The sequence below is a fragment of the Chiloscyllium plagiosum genome, chromosome 3 (genome assembly GCF_004010195.1).
Source record: "Chiloscyllium plagiosum isolate BGI_BamShark_2017 chromosome 3, ASM401019v2, whole genome shotgun sequence".
Taxonomy (NCBI): domain Eukaryota; kingdom Metazoa; phylum Chordata; class Chondrichthyes; order Orectolobiformes; family Hemiscylliidae; genus Chiloscyllium; species Chiloscyllium plagiosum.
In genome coordinates, this window is record NC_057712.1 from 114,943,352 (window position 1) to 114,948,878 (window position 5,527).

At 43.9% G+C, this 5,527-nt stretch overlaps 1 protein-coding gene and 1 long non-coding RNA gene across 8 annotated transcripts in view; one reads left to right on the forward strand and one right to left on the reverse strand.

Annotated features, from left to right (window-relative positions):
• Positions 1-478, forward strand: part of LOC122548459 — a 10,736-nt gene extending 10,258 nt beyond the window's left edge. Inside the window, exon 3 of the long non-coding RNA XR_006311242.1 lies at positions 468-478. This is a non-coding gene — a long non-coding RNA (uncharacterized LOC122548459). The remainder of the gene's footprint in view (positions 1-467) is intronic.
• Positions 1-5,527, reverse strand: part of LOC122548458 (tyrosine-protein kinase Fyn) — a 271,949-nt gene that overhangs the window by 101,298 nt on the left and 165,124 nt on the right. The window lies entirely within an intron of this gene.

Consider the following 5,527-nt stretch of genomic DNA (forward strand, 5'->3'; position numbering starts at 1 on the left):
AAGGTCAGACCGTTCATTATGGTCAGCACTGCTCGCAGTTTCTCTGATACTGAAGCAGTCGGTGGCATGGTAGCTCAGTGGTTAGCACGGCTGCCTTACAGCGACAGGGATCTGGGTTCGATTCCAGCCTCCTTTGTGTGGAGTTTGCACATTCTCCCCGTGTTTGTGTGGGTTTCTTCTGGGTGCTCCAGTTTCCTCTACTAGTCCAAAGATGTGCAGGTTAGGTGAATTGACCGTCCTAAATTGCCATAGTGTAGGCTAGGTGCGTTAGTTAGGGAGAATTGGTCTGGGTGGGTTACTATTCGGAGGGTTAGTGTGGACTTGTTGGACCAAAGGGATTCTATGATTTGGACAGTCCATGTGAAAATGCAGTGAGATCTGAGCAAAGTCCAGGCTGGGGCTGATAAGTGGCAAGAAACATTTGTGTCACACCAGTGCAAGGCAATGGGCCACCTTCATCAAGGAAGACCTCACCATTGTGCCATGACATTCAATGGCATTACTGTCAATGAAACCCCCACTCTCAACATCCTGGGGGGTTATTATCGATCATAAACTGAACTGAGCTTGCTAGCAAGTAATTCACCTCCTGACTCCCAAAGCCTGTCCATCATCTATAAGGCACAAGTCAGGAGTGTGATGGAATACTCCCTCCTTGCCTGGATGGGTGCAGCTCTAACAACACTCAAGAAGCTTGACACCATCCAGGATAAAGCAGCCTGCTTAATTGCACCACACCCACAAATATGTATTCCCTCCACCACAACACTCAGTAGCAACAGTGTGTACTATCTACAAGATGCACTGCAGAAATTTACCAAGACTCTTTTCAGAGCACCTTCCAAACCCATGACAACATCAATCCAGAAGGACAAGAGCAGCTAATACTTAGGAATACCAGCACTCACAAATTCTCCTCCTCGTCACTCACCTTCCTGACTTGGAAATACATCACCATCCCATTAGCATTGCTGGGCTGAAAATCTGGAATTCCTTCTACAATAGCATCATGGAGTCTATGTGCACCAAATGCACTGCAGTAATTTGAAAGGCACCACCTTATAACGGGCAAGACATGCTGGCCCAGCTACCGGTGCCCACATCTTGTGAGTGAATTTTTTAAAAAAGTGATTTGATCAGAAACCAGCATCAAATTCTGAGTTGTAATTAAGAGTCTAATGATGACCATGAAGCCATTTTCGATTGTCAGGATAATCCCATCTGGTTCATTCACTTCCTTTCGGGAAGGAAACTGCTATCCTTACCTGGTCTGTCTGACATGTGACTCCGGACCAAAGCAATGTGGTTAACTCTTAACTGCCCTCTGGGCAATAAATGAGCCTAGATGGATATGATGTGGAGGTGCCAGTGATGGACTGGGATGGACAAAGTTAAAACTCACACAACACCAGGTTATAGTCCAACATCTTTACTTGATGAAGGAGCAGTGCTCCCAAATAAACCTGTTGGACTATAACCTGGTGCACAATGATTTTTAACTTTGGCCTAGATAGAGGCAGCCAAGTCCTATGGATTTTATTGGAGTGGATTTTATTAGAAGGGTGGGATACAATACCGTATAGGCAAACACGAGACAATTTGCAGAAGTGTAGACATTGGTCATGATGAGGAAACCATGCCTCAGTACTGTTAGATATTTTCAATCAACCTGCTCAGAGATGTTATGACACACCTCTGGAGTAGGTGGGACTTGAACCTGGGTCTGCTGACTCAGAGGTAGGGATGCTACCACTGCACCATGAGGACTGGAGATGAGGTGGTGTCGAGGTGTTTTCCTTATTCGCTGTCTGTCTATCTCTCTCTGAACCATGAAGTAAGTAACCTGCCTCCAGTTCTCTCCAAGGGGTTTGCTATTGACTTAACTACACCTCCAGTCTGGGGCTAGTGTGGCTGTTTGTGAACTACCCCCTCAGTGGCCTGGGAAGGTATCAGTTGTGTTGAAATCGCAAACTGCTCAAGAAAGCTGAACTCTGAGGAAATAAGTGCGGGCAAGAAAAGCCATCTATGCCCTTGATGTTGACACCCTGGGAAATAATATATTTTTTTAAAAATCCACTTAATTTCACTCAAAAACATTTCTAAATCAGAAATGGCTACAACCTGTCACAACGTTTTTAGGCCAAAGTAAACCTTTACCAGCCACAAATCACGTTTTTGAGTGGATCCGTGGTCTTGCTTGGCAACATTGTATTTGATGCAAAAACAAACAGAACACTGAGATTCGCTCTCACTCACTGAAATGGCCAATGGGTGTGCAGACGTGTGCAGTGTATCTGAGTGAAATAACTCTGGTGCACTGACCTACACGGCAGGTTCACCAGTGTGTAGTCTCTTATTGCACAATGTTTCATGCCGGGGCACAGTCTCATTTTTAGAACACTCAATTGCATCTTTCTTGCTCAATGGACAATCCTATTTCTGAAACTACACAATACAATGAAAGCATCCCTTGAGTGAAATCTCAGTTTTAAATGGTTTACCCTGTATCTTGAGACTGTCTCCTGGTTCTAGACTCCCCAGTCAGGGAAGACATCCTTCCGCCATCTAGTCTGTCCAATCATTTTAGAGTTTTATCTGTTTCAATCAGATGCACTCTCATTTTTCTAAACTGTGATGAATACAGACCCAATTGACATAATCTCTCCTCAAATCCCCTATAGAACTTCTGTTACACTTTTTTATAATGCCAAGTGTAACCTTTCTTAGCTAGGAAGACCAAAACTGCATACAGTATTGCAAAGAGTACCCTCACCAAGGCCTGATTAATTACTTCTAACTCAACTCCTCTTGCAACAAAGGCTGATATACCATTTACCTTCCACATTGTTTGCTGCCCCTACCTATCTAATTGACATTACAAGGCACACCCAGATCCCTTTGTGGATCCACATTTCCCAATTCATGGCCATTTAAATAATACTCTTCCATTCTGTTTTTCACATTGAAGTGTTTAACTGCACATTTAGCCATGTCGTCCTCCTCTGTCTTGTGTGTGCCCACTCACTCAACATGTCTAAGTCACCTTGAAGTCTCCTTGTATCCTCCTGATAATCCACAACCCTGGCTAGTTTTATATCAACACCAAATGTGGAAATGCTGCATTCGGTTTCCTCATCCAGGGATATGCATCTTGTGAATAGCTGGGGCCCAAGCACTGAGTCCTTGTAATACCTCACCTGTCACTTGAAAAAGATCTATTTATTCCCACTCTCTGGTTCCTGTCTGTCAATTAGCTCTCTATCCATGCTAATATATTACTCCATATTCATTTGCTTCAGCTTTGCTCATTCATCCTTATGAGAAACCTTATCAAAAGCCTTCTAAAAAATCTAAATGCACCACATCTTTGGATCTCCCGTTTCTATTCTACTTATTACATCCTCCACAAACTACAGTAGGTTAGTTAAGCACATTTTGTCTTTTAAAAAGCCTTATTTTACATAAAATGTTTTATAACAGACGCAGCATTTTCTCCAGCACTGGTATGAGGATACATGGTCCATAACATTTATTTCTCACTCCCTTTTTTGCTAAAAGAAAGCGGGGTTACATTCACTACCCTCCAATCCGTTCCAGAGTCTACAAAAGCATTCTCGACTTCCAGGGCCTCTTTCCTAAGTACTTTGGGATGTAGATTAATTGGGCCCTGGGGAGTTATCAGCCTTTAATCCCATCAATTTCCCCAACACCATTTCCCTAATAATAATGATCTCCTCCAGTTCCTCCCTGTTACTGTAGTCACCAACATCTTTGAGATGTTATTTATACACTCCTTTGTTAATACAGTACCAAACTATGAATTTAATTGGTCGGCTATCCCTTTGTTTCCTAATACTCCTACATAATCTTCTTCCACTGGCTTCCTAGACAGCTCATTACTACCAGGGGAAAGTGAGGACTGCAGATGCTGGAGATCAGAATTGAGAGTACAGTGCTGGAAAAGCACAGCAGGTCAGGCAGCCTGATGAAGGGCTTTTGCCCAAAACATCGACTCTCCTGCTCCTCGGATGCTGCCTGACCTGCTGTGCTTTTCCAGCACCACAGTTTCGAGCTCATTACTACCCTCAATTTAAATATAAATTGACGTCCCACCTTTGAGTCCACACTATTTCCGGAGTTAATAATTATAGGCTCAATACCAGACACAAAAATGAAGGGACTAGATTCAGATTAAGAGAGACTTTTGCTGCTGGGGTTGCACATTGGAATTCTCCAGAAAGCTCATTCGAATCAAATTAGGTCATCAAAACGTTTCCCTTCACCAACCCACGATCCAGCAGCACAAAATAATTAACAAGCTACAGTTAGAAGGTTCCCAGTTGGTTGTTCTCATTTTTGCACACTTGGTTGAACATTGGAATGAAAATACTGAGTGAAAATATCTGTTAAAGAAAAACACGAGATCAGTTTGTCAATTTACTAAGTGACTGCAAGTGTTCTGAGCAACAGCGATCGAGGAACTAACAAATGGGAGTGACGTCATTTAGACTGCATTTGCAATTCCCAGGAAAGTTCATGATAGATTTTACCCTCTACTTTGATGCAGCAGCATTTTACCCTGGTTCAGAGAAACACAGGGAATGACAGCAGTGATCACGCTATATTGGCTCTTTACAGTTCAGCAGTGATGTACACCACGGATCTTCAAACAGTGGTTTGTGAAGACGACTGGTGAATGGCACACTGGAGGTCAGGTAGACTGTACATGAGAGACTTCTTCCAGTTAGTAACCTGGTGTAGCACGTTAGCATCTTTGCTGCGTATCAGCATCAATTTCTGCAACTGCCTTCTGTTTTCCTGAGGAGAGCTGTAAGAGGCCTGTTTGGAGAGGAACAGGAGGTGGGAGGTAGGAGTTTTGGTTGCAAGTGGGGCCAAAGGGAGGATCTATAGAAGGGAGAGGGGCAATGATGACCAAATTAAAGGGCTGGAAGGTGAGTTATGGAAACCGAACAGAGAAAATATCAGTGAGAGAGGGCCAGGCGGAGAGGGAGGGGCGAGGGGGGGGCGAGGGGGGGAAGCTTAAGACAGAAGGCTTTCGAACTGATGGACAAGGGGCGTTTAGACAGCTGGGCTTGAGGTAAAAATCAAACGGGAAATACAATGTGTTCACTTGTACCATCAATCATTGCATCGTCATAACTCTGTCTCCAGGTAATTGAGAATGTGTTGAGTCTGATAAACAGTTTTATTATTGTTTCCTCAAAAGCAGTAACATGGTTCTCTCAGCTGCACCACACACACACATATACACATACACACACACACATACATATACACATACACACAGGCATACACATACACACACACACACAGAACGCACACACACACAGATACCCAACCACACAGAACGCACACACAACACCCACAGACACCCACACAACACAGACACCCACCCACACAGAACGCACACACACAACACACACAGACACCCACCCACACAGAACGCACACACACAACACACAGACACCCACCCACACAGAACGCACACACACAACACCCACAGACA